The sequence below is a fragment of the Corvus kubaryi genome, unplaced genomic scaffold (genome assembly GCF_017639235.1).
Source record: "Corvus kubaryi isolate FWS band 111438036 unplaced genomic scaffold, C.kubaryi_AGA036_p1.0 66, whole genome shotgun sequence".
NCBI lineage: Eukaryota > Metazoa > Chordata > Aves > Passeriformes > Corvidae > Corvus > Corvus kubaryi.
The window spans coordinates 35,666,929-35,681,033 of NW_024582054.1; the positions used below are offsets into that span (position 1 = coordinate 35,666,929).

The 14,105-nt window shown below is 55.0% G+C and overlaps 1 long non-coding RNA gene across 2 annotated transcripts; it reads right to left on the minus strand.

Annotated features, from left to right (window-relative positions):
• Positions 1–7,613: 7,613 nt before the first annotated feature.
• On the minus strand, positions 7,614–12,140 carry LOC121674184. Of its 2 annotated transcripts, none has more exons than XR_006019483.1 (3): positions 11,715–12,140; positions 7,931–8,161; positions 7,614–7,811 (listed from the first exon to the last, which is right to left on the minus strand). It is a non-coding gene; the product is annotated as an uncharacterized LOC121674184 (long non-coding RNA). The 2 variants fall into 2 exon arrangements; XR_006019482.1 differs by adding an exon at positions 9,327–10,993 and having other exon boundaries at positions 7,614–8,161.
• Positions 12,141–14,105: the final 1,965 nt, after the last annotated feature.

The following is a 14,105-nucleotide window of genomic DNA, read 5'->3' on the forward strand; positions in this document are numbered from 1 at the left end:
CGGCTCCGGAGAGGAGCAGCAGCTCCAGACACTGGCAGGGAAGTGAAGGGGAGCGCAGCGAAGGGCGGCTGCTGAGAGCTCAAACCCGGCCAGTTTTGGTAAACGCAGAATCCCGGAATGGTTTGCGTGGGAGGGACCCTAAATCCCATCCCAGCCCTGCCATGGCAGGGACACCTCCCACTGTCCCAGGCTGCTCCCAGCCCCAATGTCCAGCCTGGCCTTGGGCACTGCCAGGGATCCAGGGGCAGCCCCAGCTGCTCTGGGCACCCTGTGCCAGGGCCTGCCCACCCTCCCAGCCAGGAATTCCCAATTCCCAAGATCCCATCCAGCCCTGCCCTCTGGCACTTTCCCGGGTCACTCCTCTCTCTTTCCTAATCCCTGTTATGCTTTTGGCAGATGATGTTGGTGCCTTTTGTCCCTTCCTCCCTCCTCCACATTCGGGTAGGAATCCTCAAATACCAAATTTAAAAGTGCGTTTCGTAGGGAATGTGAAATTTCCTCCCCAGCAGAACGAGCCCCCTGTTCCAAAGGATGTGTGTGCTGCAAGAGGGACGGGATGTGATCCCAGTCCAGCTGTCTAATTCCGGAGGAGAGATCCCAGCTTAGCTCAGAGCACGAGCAGAGCGAACGGAGTGGAACACGAGAGCCACGGCGGAGCTCAGCCTGCGCTCCAGACGATGTTTGCTGGGATGCCAGGAGTGTGTCTGTGAAAACAGCAGCTGCATCCAGGGAATCCAGATCCCAGGAGCTGGCAGAGCTCGGGGCTGCGGGGAGGAGCCGGGCACAAACTGCTGCTCCTGCTCGGGGCTGCCAGCGGGAAAGTGCAGAACTCTGGGATTCGGCAGGAAGGATTTTCCCGGTTCCTGTGTTTAACTCCCCTTCACAGGCGGGTTTTCAGCTGCTGCCACAGGTGTGAGCGTGGAAACATGGAGCAGCAGCTTTGGGAAGGGCCAGAGCTTGGGAAAGGTGTTTGGGGCAGGGGGAGGAGAGGAGGGGGCCCCCAGAGATCCCCGTGCAGCCCCAAAGGTCCCCGTGCAGCCCCAGGGTCCCTGTGCAGCCCCAGGGTCCCTGCGCAGCCCCAGGGTCCCTGCGCAGCCCCAAAGGTCCCTGTGCAGCCCCAGGGTCCCTGTGCAGCCCCAGGGTCCCCGTGCAGCCCCAGGGTCCCTGTGCAGCCCCAAAGGTCCCCGTGCAGCCCCAAAGGTCCCCGTGCAGCCCCAAAGGTCCCTGTGCAGCCCCAGGGTCCCCGTGCAGCCCCAAAGGTCCCCGTGCAGCCCCAGGGTCCCTGTGCAGCCCCAGGGTCCCTGCGCAGCCCCAGGGTCCCTGCGCAGCCCCAAAGGTCCCTGTGCAGCCCCAGGGTCCCTGTGCAGCCCCAGGGTCCCCGTGCAGCCCCAAAGGTCCCCGTGCAGCCCCAAAGGTCCCTGTGCAGCCCCAAAGGTCCCTGTGCAGCCCCAAAGGTCCCTGTGCAGCCCCAAAGTTCCCCGTGCAGCCCCAGGGTCCCTGTGCAGCCCCAGGGTCCCTGTGCAGCCCCAAAGGTCCCTGTGCAGCCCCAAAGGTCCCTGTGCAGCCCCAGGGTCCCTGTGCAGCCCCAGGGTCCCTGTGCAGCCCCAAAGGTCCCTGTGCAGCCCCAAAGGTCCCTGTGCAGCCCCAGTCCCTGTCACTGGTGGATGCTCACGAGCTCTGCTCCATCACTGGGATGTTCCTTCATGCACTGGGATGAGCAGAACCATCACGGGAGATTTCAATAAAGTGCCAGCCCTGCGGCCAGAAAAAATCACCCTCAACCTTGAGGGAACTTCGTTCTTGTTTCCTGGTGTTTGAGCACCTCCCAGAGAGAGTCACTTCAAACCCCAGGGGTGTCAGGGGCTCTGTCTGCCCCTCGCTGAGGTTCCCTTGGGGTCACCACCAGCGGTCTGGGGGTTTGTAAACATTGTCCCCTCCACACACAGCTATTGCCCTACATTTTTGGGGAGTTCATTGGAAGCTGTTCTTGACCAAACCTGCCTTGAAGATCTCCCCTGCCCTCTGCCACACCTGGGTCCCTCCGTGCCACCATCATCTGTGACACCTTCACTTCACCTTGGTTGCCCCCTCTCTGTGCCCTTTTCCAGCTGAGCACGGTAAACTTTGATTTTAAACTATTCAAATGGTGCCTTGATGAATTTTTATTTTCTGATGTTGAGCATCTCCTACACCTGTGGCGTTTCTGCAATAATTACACTGCTGCTACTTTAACAAATGGGTGCAAATGAAAGGAGCGCGAGCTGAAGTCAGAGCAGATGGGCTGAATAAAATTATTGATTCGGGAAGAATACCAAGAGAAATAACCTCCGGTGTTGGGGCAGGGAGGAAGAGAAAAGACAAGCGAAATGAACAGTTCAGTTACCCGCAGGAAAAATTCCATGAACTCTGGAGTAGCTGATGGGCTGGAGACTGGGAGAGGAAAGAAAGGCAGAGAGGGAGAGGTGGAAATATTGCAGAGGGAAAAAAGGGGAGGGATGGAGGGATGGATGGAGGGATGGAGGGATGGATGGATGGATGGATGGATGGATGGATGGAGGGATGGATGGATGGAGGGAGGGATGGATGGAGGGATGGATGGAGGGATGGATGGATGGATGGAGGGATGGATGGATGGAGGGATGGATGGATGGATGGGTGGAGGGATGGACGCTCACTGACCCCTACATCTGTGGTTTAACACACCATAAATCCTCCTGCTTTGCCCCAGATCTGAGCTGCAAGAGCTGCTGGCCCCAGGCAGCCCAGGGCTGGGGTGGGAGCAGCTCTCCATGCACTGACCCAGCTGTGGCCAATCTCTGGGAATATCTATTATATATTTATATATAATATATTATCTATATATAATATATATATAGTATATATTTTATATATTATATATATTATATATACACATATATATATAATATATATTTATTATCTGAGGGCTCTGGGTTTCCCTGCTGGTGCCCCAGTCAGGGAGGGGCAGCCCTGGGTGTGTTGGGACCCTTTCCCTGCAGCTTTCTCCCTTTCCCTGTTCCCCAAGGACAGTTGTGGCTGTGCCGAGGGGCTCCCTGTGGGGCAGGCACAGGGATCCTGTTCCTGGGCAGCAGCCCTGGCTCTCTCCCACCTGGAAGGCCGTGGCTGAAGCAGGTGAGCTCAACTTGTGCTCTGGGGGATTCTCCAGGTGCTTCTGAAAGCTGGGGCTTCGTATTCGGAAACATCCTAAGGGGAGTGGTTTAAAACTAAAAGAGAGTCAATTTAGATGGGATCTTGGGAATTAGGAATTCCTGGCTGGGAGGGTGGGCAGGCCCTGGCACAGGGTGCCCAGAGCAGCTGTGGCTGCCCCTGGATCCCTGGCAGTGCCCAAGGCCAGGCTGGACATTGGGGCTGGGAGCAGCCTGGGACGGTGGGAGGTGTCCCTGTCATGGCAGGGCTGGGATGAGATGGGATTTAGGGTCCTTTCCAAAACAAACCATTCTGGGATCTCTAACTTGCCCTGGGGGGTCTGGAACCAGCCCAGCTGGGAGGAAAATGGCAAATATCCGTGCTTTTCCTGCGCTGCACATCTGCCACTGGAGGTGTTTTCCACCAGCAAAGCCTCGGAGCATCTGTTGGGTGCAGTTCCTTTGAGGGAAGTGGAACCTCCCCATTCCAGGCTTTAACTCAGCGATGCCCAGGAGGTTTGGGGTGGGAGTGTTACCCTGGTGACTGCAGAACATCTCACTGGGGTCCCTCAGAGCTGGGAGGGTCTCTGGGGCCATTTCCTCATCTCACGGGTCAAAGGCTTCTTGTGTTCCTCCACACCAGGAACTCAGAGAGGAAATGCTGGGCTTGGCTCCTCTTCCCTCCATCCCTCTGGCCTCGTGCTGCCAGTTGGAAACTCTGCCTGGACAGAGGGAGCCATTCCTGCACCTCAGAGGCTGCAGGAGCTGCCTGAAAATCGTTGCCCTTTGCAGCTTTCCCTGGCATTTATCGCATGGAATTGTGGCTGTTAAATGAGGGGAATTGCTGCAATGCTCCAGCCAGGGCAGGGACTGCATTAATTCTCAGGTTCATTAGGGAACTGCTTAAATCTGGAGCAGAGGTGGTTGGGAAAGGAACGGAAACCTGGAATATGCCGAGGAGGATCTTTGTTAAACGCTGTTATTGAAGCATTATTGCCAGGGTTTGTTAGCACGCTGCCAAGGGAGAGATGGATTTCATTTTCAAAGGAAGCTCCAGAACGGGTTCAGACCTGGGCTGAAGGGTGCTCAGTCTTTCCTTTGTGCATGCAGAGAGCAGAATGGCTCCTGGTGCTGGCTGTGAGTGAGCGCAGTGTGCAGGCTGCCTATGGCTCTGGCCGACGTGTCCAGCTCCAGTTTAACCCTTCCTGCAGTCTGGGTGCAGAATATTTCAGCTGTTTGTTGTGGGGATGCAGCAGGAGAAGGACCTGGGGGTGTCTGGTCACAGGCTGGACTCGGTGATCTCGGAGGTCTTTTCCAGCCCCAATTTACATGGACAATGTCCAGAGAAACTTCTGGAAGATGAAATCTGTTTTTTGTACAGGTTCTGCAACCGAATCCCCACAGCCACGTACCTCTGAAGAGGATCAAATGTCTTCTGTGTATTTAACATTTAAGATTTTGGGTGAATCAGCGGTTCAGATGGCTGCCCTGCTCTGAGGACAGGTCAGCTGTTTGCCAAGGGTGCCGTCAGCCAGGATTATCCCGCTCTGAGATTTCCCAGAGCCTTTTTTTAGCAGCTGACTCTGGAGAGATTCCAGTCCCCATTTGCTTTGCAGATGAGCAGCACGGAGAGCTCCTGAGCCGCGGAGCTGCACCTCCTGGCAGCCCTCAGCCCACGCTGTTCCTGGGCTCAGGTGTGCCCTGGGTGGCCCTGGGGAGTAGAGCTGGCATTGGGGCAGGCACTGGGGGGGCAGAGCTGGGCCCTGGCCAGGTGTGGCTGCTCCTGTCCCCCTGCAGAACATCAGGATCCGTGCTGGGATCCCCCTGGGGTGCAGAACATCAGGATCTGTGCTGGGATCCTCCTGGGGTGCAGAACATCAGGATCTGTGCTGGGGTCCCCCTGGGGGTGCACAACATCAGGATCCGTGCTGGGGTCCCCCTGGGGGTGCAGAACATCAGGATCAGTGCTGGGGTCCCCCTGGGGGTGCACAACATCAGGATCAGTGCTGGGGTCCCCCTGGGGATGGAGAACTGGGCCCCAGCCCGTGGATGTCCATCTCAGGGTGTCCCTCACGCTGTCCCTGCCAGCTCTGATTTATCTGCTCAGCAGTGTCCACCCTGCCCTGCTCCTGCCCGCAGTGAGGAGTGGGAAAGGCTGTGGGAGAGCAGGACAGCTCCAGGCTGGGTCTGGGCGGGTGGGACAGGGCTGTGGGACCGCTGGAAGCAGCACAAGGCACCTCGCTGTCCCTCCCTGCTGGAGGCAGATCCGCTCGTTCCACACTGCAAAGCCCAAGAACCAGCCAGAACTGCCAGAGGGCAGGGCTGGATGGGAGATTGGGAATTGGGAATTGCTGGCTGGGAGGGTGGGGAGGGGCTGGGCTGGAATTGCCAGAGCAGCTGGGGCTGCCCCTGGATCCCTGGCAGTGCCCAAGGCCAGGCTGGACATTGGGGCTGGGAGCAGCCTGGGACAGTGGGAGGTGTCCCTGCCATGGCAGGGGTGGCACTGGGTGGGATTTTAGGTCCCTCCCAACCCAAACCAGTCTATAAAGAAGCACTGAGTGCAGCACTGGTGCTTCCTTGGATAGAAGCTTTCCAAGTTCCCACAAATCTCTGTCACATATTGAATATTCACAGTGACTTTCTGATGTAGCTGTGATCGATCTGTTCTGGGTAGAAAACCACCTGGTTCTGACAGCCACTGCACTATTGCAGCAGTGGGGATAAAAATGATGAGACTGAGGCTGCACAAATTTCAGAGAAACCTCAACCTTTTGAGTTGCTCTAATACATTTTTATCTGTTCAAATCTGTTCTGTTTATCTTGCCAAGTTCAGAAGACGTTTATGGACAGTTACTCGATGGTCTAAATTAAGTTCTGTTTTCTTAAACCACTCTTTAGGGGTGAAAACAGAAATCGTGGGGATGAAGAAGAGCCTTCAGTAAAGAAAGCGGCGGTAGTGGGTAATGCTGGAGCTCCGGTGGGAAGGAGCTCTGTGTGGTAGCTCTTACACTTGGATGATGTTCAGGATTTGTTTCGCTCTTCTCAAATGTCAGGAGTGCCAAGGACCTTCCCACAGCTTCAAACACTTGGGTTTCCCTCGTCGGGGGTGGCTGGGTCATGTCTGACCTGAGCTGATGCTGCCCAGCCAAAGGAAGATTCAGCAGCCTCTCCTCCCCTTTGCATCCCAGGACAAAACAGGGCTGAGTCAGAGGGACAAAGCTGTGCAGTGCCACCCATGCCGCTGCAGATCCCCTGGGCAGAGCAGCTGACAGCGCAGCTGAGTGAGAGAGGAGGCAGGGCAGGAACCCCTCGCCGCCCCACCGCGGAGCAGAGCGTGGTGGTGAGCTCCTTTCTGCAACAAAACCACCGAGGACCTGTTTGCAGCGAGACTTCTTCAGGAATAGGGCACACTTTGTGCAGCCCTGCGCTGTCCCAGCGCTCCCCCGTGGGTTTGATTCCACCTGGGACAGGGCTCCCTCCTGGCCCCAGGCGCGAGATCAACCCTCTGAGATGGGCAGGTCCTAGAGGGGAAAAAACCCAACAACCCCAACCTGCTCCTGAGTTAGGGAGAGGTGTGTGGGGCTTTGTGCTGACCTGCACACCAAGGGGTGCCTTTAATGCTGAGGGCGAGGGAACACTTCCATGTTCCCAGGTCCCATCCCACACAGGAAGGCATTTTTGGAAATAGGTTTCATTTCAGAAAGTATTTTCCCCCTCCTTTTTCCTCATGGAGTTGTTGATGGAAACTGGAAAGGGAGAGCAGAGGAACTGTCCATCCCCAGCTGGAATTGTTGGCTCTGTGCTGCTGAGGGTGCCTTGAGCTCTGCTGGGGCTCCTGCCCAGCTCCCAGCACTGCCCTGGCTCTCGGATGCTCTTTCCCTGGTTTTGATCCCTTCCCGATGAGTTCCTCTGGATGCTTCCCTGCATCCCAGAGGAGCAGATGGCTCAGCATTCCCGGGGGCAGGGAACACCTGGCAGCTCCTGGGGCTGCCATCAGCCCTGCAGGGGAGGCACTGCCGGGGTCGTGTCCCAAAAAGTGGCAGATTTACACCGTGGGGAGGGGGCTCTGCTTGGGGCGGGTTCTTCATTCCATGGGGGAAATGTGGGATTTCATTTCCCTTCTTGTACCCAGCTCTGGCCATGAACCCGGGTTTTGAAGGAGGATGGAGCCCATGGACAGGGAAAGGTATCCCCAAGGGCTGGTTTGTCCCTCCCTGGATGTTCCTCGGGAACAGTTCATGGGCAGCTACAGACATTCCATGCAGTTTTATGAGGCAAAAATAGAGATATTTTCCCAATTTTTCTGGGAGGAGTCACACAAAAATATTTGCTCCAACACATTTTCATGTTTTAACAAATTCTTATAACAAGTTTATCCTAAAAATACCAGAAATACAGGATATAGATACATGAGTGGATTATGTAAGTGAGTCGGTAGAATCATTTCGGAATTAATCAGGCTTTTTTTTATTGAGTACAAATTCAGAAGATTTGAGTGGAGAAAAAGCAACTTTTTTCCTGAAAATAAGGAAAAATCCAGAGGTTGGGAGTTCCTTGCAGACTTTGTGCAGTCGGGCACTGGAAGGGTGGGTCCCCATCCCTGGAGGTGCCCAAGGAATTCCTGCACGTGGCACTCGGGGCTCTGGGCTGGGGACAAGGTGGGGATTGGGCACAGCTTGGAATCAGTCTGGGAGGACTTTTCCAGCTTCAGGGATTCCAGCTGGATTAAATTACTCCGGAGAACATTTCCCACCCTAATTTCATACCTCATGCAGGAGCAGAAGTTTCCCACCTTGCTCCAGGTGTTCCAGTCTGGCTCGAACTCATCCCAGCAGGGGGATGGGAATGACTGGGAATTCCAGATCCCAGCAAAGCCCAGCCCCCACAGGAAATACTCTGGGAGATATTGATAGAAGAGCGCTGGCAGGGTTTGCATCTCATTAGGTGGCTCTGGTGCAGTTCCTCTTAGCACGCTGCAGCTAATTTGGGCAACCAGACTGTAAAAAAAGAATAAAAAATACAAGGTTGGAGCTGAATTAAGAACCCAGCAGGAAGAAGGGGAGGCTGAGGGGGTAATGCAGGCCGGGAAAGGTTGAGATCATTTTTTCTGGTGAGTTCCTGGAGTGGTGGCACTCATGGCACAGCCCTGAGGGGCCCTGGGGAGTTTCCTGCAGAGGTTTTTGGAGCGTGGGATTGTTCGCAGAAGGTGCAGCTGGCAGGGTGATGTCCTGAGCTGTTCCTGACCTCTGGCCAGGGGTGGCTGCTGAATTTTGGGAATGGAGTTTGCAGGCAGCAGCTGAACAAAACACAGAATTTTGCTTGATGGAAAGGTGGGGCTCAGTAACAGGAGTGGAAAGAGGAGGAAAGGGTGAAATCTTCAAATTTCACTGAGGTTTCACCTCTCCAAAACCAAAGTGAAAGCTGAAAAGTAACTCAGGAATAAATATTTCCTTCCTGGATTTCTGGAAAGCTTTTTTATCACCTCAGGTCTTTCTGGGACTCCATCTTTAAGCCAGAACTCTTCAGAGATAGATTTGGTAAAAGGGTTGGCCAATGAAAGAGGAAATACTCAGAACTGACCTCAAATGGCCTCAAGTTGCACCAGGGGAGAAATTCCTCCTTGGGAGGGTGGGCTGCCCCTGGATCCCTGGCAGTGCCCAAGGCCAGGCTGGACATTGGGGCTGGGAGCAGCCTGGGACAGTGGGAGGTGTCCCTGCCAGGGCAGGGCTGGCACTGGGTGGGCTTTGAGGACCCTTCTGACCCAAACCATTCCCTGGTTCAATGCTATTGGAGATCAGGAAAAGTTTTGTCATGGAAGGGTTTTCCAGGCCTGGCACAGGGAGCCCCAATCCCTGGAAATGTTCAGAACACGGTGGATGTGGCACCTGAGGACACAGGGCAGTGCTGACCGTGGTGGGGGTGGGTTGGCAGGTGGACTTGGTGATCCTGGAGGTCTTTTCCAACCTTAAAAATTCTAGGAATCACCGATTAGGGAAACATCCATTTTCCAGGCCCAGATTTCTGTGGAGTTCACCTTAAACCCCGACAGCAGTTTGTAGCTCAGCAGCTACGTGAACACTGATTTGCATTTTAGGCTGCATCAGCTTTCCTGTTCTCCCTGGAAGCTGATTTCCCCTTTGATAGTGGCACTCTGATACCTACAAGGTTCCTCCTTTATCACTTCCAAGGAGCTCTCCCCACCATGAGTATTTCAACGCAGCCGAGTGATCCCACAGTCAGATCCTGGAGTTCATTAACGTTATCGGAGATCTGTGGGGGGATGGCAGAAATAATTCCAAGTGTGGGCAGGAAAATCTGCCTTTAACAGAATAATTAACTCCACTTCTAGCTTGGTTCACAGTTTATCAGCGAGGTGAGCCTCAATTGGTTTAATTTTTATTTTTAAAGGGATTTGTAGCTTCATTCTCAAAGCCCTGATGACCTCTACCAAATTAACCCTGGCTCTGGTCCTCCCAGGAGCTCTGCTGGAGGTACAGTGGGATGAGCTGCCCAAACTGCCCAAAGCTGAGCTTTAGGAAGTGGTTTGAGCACTGAGGGTCCCACTGTGCCCTGGATGGCACCTGGGGACATTTCCAGGGGTGTGGTTTGAGGTTCCCCTCAGACTCAAAGCCCTGGGGATGGTGCTGGGGCAGATCAGGGTGTGTGTGTGGCTCTGGGGGACTCGTTCAGGTGAGGCTCGTCTTCTGAGATCAGTGAGTCCAGCCTTGGGTCAAATATGTTCAAATCTGCTTTTGAGAACATTCTGAGGCTCCGGGAGCTGGAGTGGGTGGGCAGGCAGGGAGATCTGCAGGGAAGGAGAGGGAGCTGGGGTGGGAGAGGGGGTTTGGGGCTCTGCGTGAAGGGAACAGATGCTGGAGGGTGGCACTGGGGGCCAAGTGTCACCTGGGCAGTGCCACCCTGCTGGTCACATGGAGAGGGTCCCCTGTGGGGCTTGGCAGCCCGAGGGGCTCTGCGTCCTGTGGGAGAGGGGCCCCGACCCCACCGTGCTGGGTACGGGATGGAACTGGAGCAGGTGGGAGGTGTGGTGGCACAGGAAGGCTGGTGGCAGTGGGGACACTGGCTCTGGAGTCCTCAACAGAGCACAGAATATCAGCAAGGTGTCAGAAAATATCAGAATCATGGAATCCTTTAGGCTGGAAAAGCCCTGCGAGACCGAGTGCAACCATCCCCCAGCAGCGCCCCGTGTCCCCTGGTGCCACATCCACACGTCACCGTGGCAAACCAGTAAATGCACTGGGGTTTGTCTGGCCGAGACTGCAGCTGGTTTTCCATTTAGTTTGTGCTTTGCAGCTGCTGGGTGAGTGCTGGGGGATGATTGTTAAATTCAGGGTTTCACTGGGAAGCATTGCAGACCTTCAGCATCTTCATGGGCTCCCATATTTGGGGATTTTCTAGAACTGAGCCCTTAGTAACAAATTAAGCATTGTAAGCAGCAGTCAGCTCCTAAATGAGGAGTTCAGGTCGCAGAGAATTCAAATCCTCTCGCCAGCCCTGCTGCAAACTCCTGCAGATGTTGTGAGAGTTTAACTGGGCTGGCGCTCGTTCCTTGAGGCACAGCCCCGATGGGGAGAGGGGCAGCACCGCCGGGCTGGCTCCTCCCAGAGCAGGGATGTGCGTGGAATCCCAAGGCTGTTGCCAGGGGAAGGCAGATCTCTGTCCCTGGAACACGAGCCAGCAGGGACTGGGGCTGCCTGTCCTTGCGACAAGCAGAAGGCACAAGCTTCCAGGGCACTCGGAATGTTGGCTGTGGCAGATGCAGGGAGAAGCTCCTCACTCCTCTTTGCCGTCCTCATCTGTCACACGAGTCCCTGGGGCGAGGCAGAACCAGATGTGGGAACATTTTCCTTCCGATTTATTTCGGCTGCACTGGCAGGAAAGCTTTAATTTATTTAATTTATTCCCTTCTGCTTTGCTGCTGACCCTGGTGCAGTGCTGGAGCCGCTCCAGCTGTGACACTCCCCGCCCTTTCCCACCTCCCAGTTCCAGTGCAGGGAGACCTGGAGCCTTCTCAGAGCCTCCGGGACTCCGGCTTTTTGGGGATCGTTGCTCCCAGTGACCAAGGATGCTCAAGATGCTGCGCAAGTCATGGGAGCTGTTTCCATTTGGAATTTCAAGGGCCTTCAGTGAAGTCCCCACCCCTTCAGGTGTCCAAGGAAGGACTGGGGGTGGCACTCAGTGCTCTGGGCTGGTGTCAAGGTGGGGATCAGTCACAGGCTGGGCTTGCTGACCTTGGACTTCTTTTCCACCCTCAGTGATTCTGCGCAATTCCATTTAAAATTTAACCCTCTATCAGCAAGTTCGTGTTTTTCAAGGGGCTTCATTAAAAACTTACAAATGAGTGGGTAGGAAAACCCAACTTTCCCTAAAAACCCTCACACGGGGCAGTGCAAGATGGAAAACTTCAAGCCAGGCCGAGGCTTTAGTGGGGAATGTGGTAGAGCAGATTATCGCTCTGTTAAAAGCAAGCACAAGTTGCAAAAGCCTCATCTCTAAATCCCCGTTTCCCAGCCTGGTTCCAGCATCACTCACCTGCATCAGGAGCAGCCAGGATCGGGGAGAAGGTGTCAATTATTTCTGGAATGGCCAGCGACGGGGGAGGGTTCCTTTTGTCTCCTCGGGAGCTTTGGGTGTGTCTCTGCTGCCTGGCACACAGCAGGGCATTGAACAACGCAGGGATCACACACCCTCAGCCTCAACTCCTGGAATGTGTCCCGAATTTCCTTCCTTCCTGCCACCAGAGCTTAAATAGGTGTGACTATCCATTAACCCTTGGCTTGCATGGGAGTCTCCAGGAGAAAATGCAGAGCCAGTGGTCAGGGAGCACCGGATGGGGAAGGGCTCCAGCAGCCGGAGGTTCTTCCAGGACTTGCACATCCTGATTTTCAGGAAAGATGGATTGACTCTGACGCTGTTCCTTGAGACCTTTCATGACAGAGAAGAGATGCCCAGGTCTTCAGTGCCCTGGAGGAAAAAGAAAAGCTCTCTTAGGACTTAAACCTGACTTTTGTTCAAAGGTTTTAGGGGTTTTTAGGGATCAGTGAGTCAGCTGGGCCGCCTGGTAAATGGCACTGCTGTTAATTAGCTCGGTAATTAGGGGAGGAATGTTCTAAACAGCTCCTTTTCTTTCGGCTGAGATGATTCCCACAGTAAAGCTTCCCTGCTGGAAACTACATGAGGGAGCAGATAAAATGTTTTATTGGCACTGGGTACCACAGGGAGAAGGAAAAGCAGGACAAGGGTCCTGCCCGGCCGAGCTGTCCAGGCTTTCCTCGTGAGGAAACAGGGATGGATCGGGGATGTTGGGCCTGGAGCTGTTCCCTTCCAGCTCTGGCTGCTCTGTGCTCACAGCTGGGAAATCGGTGGAGGTTTTTACCTTTGGCTTCTGCACTTGTCTGGTGAAGGAGGGCGGCACCGTTCCAGAGAAATGCCTGGCAGGAGGGCTGGGCACAGCCTGGCTCTGCAGTGAGATCTGTCACAGAATCCTGGAATGGTTTGGGTTGGGAGGGACCTTAAAGTCCATCCAGTGCCAGCCCTGCCATGGCAGGGACACCTCCCACTGTGCCAGGCTGCTCCCAGCCCCAATGTCCAGCCTGGCCTTGGGCACTGCCAGGGATCCAGGGGCAGCCCCAGCTGCTCTGGCAATTCCAGCCCAGCCCCTGCCCACCCTCCCAGCCAGCAATTCCCAATTCCCAATCTCCCATCCAGCCCTGCCCTCTGGCACTGGGAAGCCATTCCCTGGCTCCTGTCCCTCCATGCCTTGTCCCCAGTCCCTCTCCAGCTTTCCTGGAGTCCCTTTAGGCCCTGCAAGGGGCTCTTGTCTCCTTTTGCATGGAAAGTTTCGTCCTAGTAAAGCTTGGGATGCAGGACACGGGGCTCAGAGGAAACTGCCCCTGTGGTATCCCGCAGCTCAAAGCTGCACATTTCTCTATGGGAGCTGGGGGATAAAAGAGAAGAGATTTGGTTGCTTGTATCCCTTTGTGGGTGGTTGGTGCTTGGAGTTGCCTCCTGGTGCAGTTACTGTTTCCTGCACTCCCAGCAATTAAATCCAAGTGATTTTGCAGATCCTTGAATTGCTGTGCCCGTGTCAGCCCGGGGAGGCTGCCCCTGTCAGGAGCCCATGCAGACCCCGGCCGGGGTGGCTGTGGAAGGAGCTGATGTGTCCGTAATGAATTCAATTAATTCCACAAAGGCGCTGATGGCAGAGATTGCCGGAATCAGCCCCGCTCAGCCGGTGGCAGTCGGAGCTCATCCCATCAGCTGCGCCCCTGGGAGCTGCCACAGCCGCAGCCTTGATTGTCCCTGACTCCCTTTCCTTCCAAGAAAAGAGATGGATCCGGGCTCCATTTGGGTCCAAGAGTGGTCCCAGTGCCGCTCCTGGGGACAGGGCAGGGCAGAGTGAGCAATGCTGCGGGACTGGGGCTGCCCCTTCCCACAGGGTCTGGCGTAGCAGCAGGAAAAGGCCCCTCAGCACTCCCAAAATACTTTTCAGACGTGCTGGCTAATGGAAGAGCAGTAATGAATCTTTTAAAGACACCTAGAAGATATTTTTGTCTCTGTGCATCACTTCAGCCCCCGCTTTTGAGCTCGCAGCCAGAGGTTCCTCCTGTTATCCCAAGGACAGCAGGACGGAGTCTCTGTGCTCACATCTCCTGAGAGCAGCAGCATCGGGATAAATCCAGGAAATTCAGCTCTATTTAGGTCACTGGCTCTTGAAGAAGGCTTTCAAATGAGTATTACCAGCCTGAAGGGTTTTCTGTCCCCTCCTGAAGGAGTGGGAGGCTCTGAACAGACTCCTTGGTGCTCTGGGGGATGCGAACGGGAACAGAAAAGGCCCCTGGGAGCTCCTCTCCTGGCAGAGCCTACCTGCCTTTACAGCAGGAGTTTGGACACCTTGGAAATAATTCTCTTCTAAAGAAAGGA